The 3044-nt window shown below is 47.5% G+C and overlaps 1 pseudogene across 1 annotated transcript; it reads left to right on the top strand.

Annotated features, from left to right (window-relative positions):
• Nucleotides 1-237: 237 nt before the first annotated feature.
• LOC306668289 (testis-expressed protein 38-like) lies at nucleotides 238-2841 on the top strand (annotated as a pseudogene). Its single transcript, XR_013766736.1, has 2 exons — nucleotides 238-329; nucleotides 1834-2841. The product of XR_013766736.1 is annotated as a testis-expressed protein 38-like (transcript).
• Nucleotides 2842-3044: the final 203 nt, after the last annotated feature.

The following is a 3044-nucleotide window of genomic DNA, read 5'->3' as shown; positions in this document are numbered from 1 at the left end:
AAACAGACCAATAGAAATTCATCAGTCACTGTAAAGGAGAGGACACCTGGTCCCCAGGGTGAGAGGCTAAGAAATTTCTGGGGACCACCTGCACACTGGAGGAAGTAGTCTGAGTGAGAGGGGAAGTCACTGTACATTTGAGCAGAGTAACATGATCTAGTCATAAAAGGATCATTTTGGCTACTGATAAAGATAGGAATAACTAAATAGTGCCAAGGCACCAAGTCAGGACCACTGGTACAACCTACTGGGATGCTGAGCTGGCCTTGATTAGGAAATGGCTTTCAATCTGAGCTGATCATTAATGAAGCAAGCTGTCTCAGGAGGTGGTAAGTAATTCCCTGAGTCAAAGGAACCATGGGGGACGGGTTACTGAGTAGGGAAGTTGTGCCCTCAGTACTCAAGCATCTGATAGAACTTGGATTAGACAACTCTCCAAGTCTCTTCCAACTGGAGATAATGTGGTTCTGGGAAATCAACTGAAAGGACTAGGTAGGGATGGTTGACCACCTGGGAAGATAAGGAGGTGTACAGTGGTGGAAATGTGGGGAGAGGCACTACTGAGTGAAGGAGCAGCATAAGCCAAACTCCAGAGGTGAATAAACAGGGTCTTTAGGGAATCTGACCTTACCAAAAGGGAAAGGTATATGAAGGATGGGGAGGGACATGAAGCTGGAAGGAGATGCAGGACCTCATAGGGGAGAGCTTCCACAGGGCCTGATGATGCTGAGAAAACACTTTGCCAGCCCTTGTTGAAGGAGCAAAAGAGAGACTGTAGGAGCCAAAGCAGCAGGTTTTGACCACTTGGATCCACTGAACAGTTTTTTTTTCCCTGACACCTTGGTCAGAAACTTCTTGAGGGCACATGTGCCCAATGTTCACTGTGCTCCTTGCCCAAGTCCCCAGAGAAAAAGGTATCCAAATGGCTTCCTAACAACCAACAACATAAATATAAGCTCATGAGTATGTGAGTGCCCTATTCTGGGGGCTGTTTTGTGACCTCACCATAAGAAGTTGGGAAAATTCTGGGGTGGACCAGTAGTTGATGCAAGAGAACTATGCTCATGAGATGCCACAAGATGGAGTCCCTTCCTTCCATCAGCTCAGAACCACTCCCCAAGCAACAGCCCTGGAATTCCCAGTGCTCAGAATGCAGTGACATCATCTTTCGGCAATAATGGGGCTTGGGGCTTCTGAAGACTCCCATTGGTGGACAGATTAGTGGGGGAGTTCATTCTTTGCCAAGCCATGAGCCTGGTAACAAGTCTCAACAGTATGGATCCTCAAATGGAGAACCTGGGCCTTCCTGGCAGTAAGTATCCCTTCAGTCCTTTGAATGTGGGGACAAACTTTCAGGGAAGATGCTTTGTATGGATGGGGTGGTGGCTGCCTGCATGGAGTGCTAAATAGTTAAGAGACAGACTCCTCTAGGTAACTAAGGAGTTTTACAAGCAGAGACCATGTTCTCCCCAAACAGAAAAGATACACTGGAGTCCTTGTCAAGTGGTTCCTTGAGGGTCTTGCCCTTAACTTCAGTTTATCAGTCTGAGGAATTGGATAGGTCCTGGACTGGGAGCCAGAAGGCCTGACTGAGTCTGGGCCAGTCATGTCCCCTCTAGACCTAGTGTTCCTTATCTCTAAAAGGCTAACATGGACTCTTAGGCTCCCTGCAGACCTAGCTTCAACTGAATAATAAAATGATGAGATAGGTCTTTAAGGAGGGAGGGTTGGAATGGATGGATGAATGAGCCAAATCAAGGAGAGGAATGAGAAACAGTTCAGGTCCCAAGCCAGAGCTGTCAGTTAGCTGCCTCTTTTCTTTTACTGCCTCAGCCTGGGTCTCACTATTCTTTGGACTCATGGGACTGTGTTATGTGATTACCGGTGGCTGCATTACATTTCTGCACTGGAGGAAGAAGCTGCGGTGGGAGAGGCATGCCCAGCATTGGGTGGAAGTGATGAGAGCTTCCTCCTTCACTTACAGCCCACACTTATACTGGCTAAATACCCAGAGACGTAATGGTATTGACACAGCTATCAACATAGGTCCTTCTCCAGCTGTTACCAAGAAGGAGATGAAATTGCAGATCCCAGATTGTCTGTGGGAGACACACTCCCCTGAAGGGCAGGGGTTATGGCTGCAAAGGCAGCAAGCCCAGGGCAGAGACCCCTGTTGCTATGGAAGCTGCTCTGGTGATCTCACAGCAGCCGCTACCTAATCGGATGACACAGCGCCAGACCAGATCCCCATTCCCTATCCCCATCTTTCAGGAGATACCCTTTGCCCCACCCCTCCACACAATGCCTCCCATGCTGGAACGCTCTGCCTCCTACCCGTTGGACATCTGTCCTCAAAGGAATGTCCATTCCCTTCCCACACTGGCCCTGGAGTGAACTGTTTCAGTGTGAAACTTTTTGATTCATATATTTAGCCTCCACTGAAGGCAGTCATGTTGACACACAGGGCCCATTTGGATGTTATGTTATTAAAGATTTTTGGAAAATTCAGTGTGTTGTGTCTTATTTGCTGGTAGGAGGGCAATGTCCTTCCCCTGTTTGATGGTGGCACAAGTCCAACCAATACAATGAGAACTGGAGGTTGGATTTGAAGGGACACATTGAATCAATACTTGTGGATGACCTCAGTTCCCTTCATCCAGGATTTAAGCTCAAATGTGTGCAAGACCCTGGGCTAGGTGTCCAAAAGCAGTGCTGTTCTGCAGGATGGAAAGTTCAATTGCCACAAGAATGACAGTTGCTGAGGGCACACAGGTATGGCAGTCCACAATGGCTATGCCACTGGTCAAACAAGTCATCATGAGGCCCATGAACCACACCACACTGTGCGCCGAATGACTGATATCTATGGTGTATTGATTCTTAGGTCGTTGTCTGTGAATTGTTTCTAACACAAGAGCAATGCAAAATGGCTATCATGAGTCTTCTCTTACTGATGACAGGTTCCAAGGGCATATGCCATTACTTTTTTTTCTTTGTTTTTGCTGAGCCACTTCTCCAATTTGCATCTGCCTGGCATTAAAGTT

Source organism: Sciurus vulgaris (assembly GCF_902686455.1).
Source record: "Sciurus vulgaris genome assembly, chromosome: 8".
Lineage (NCBI taxonomy): Eukaryota > Metazoa > Chordata > Mammalia > Rodentia > Sciuridae > Sciurus > Sciurus vulgaris.
Note: the sequence above shows the minus strand (reverse complement) of the source record. Positions and strands in the feature narration are given on the sequence as shown.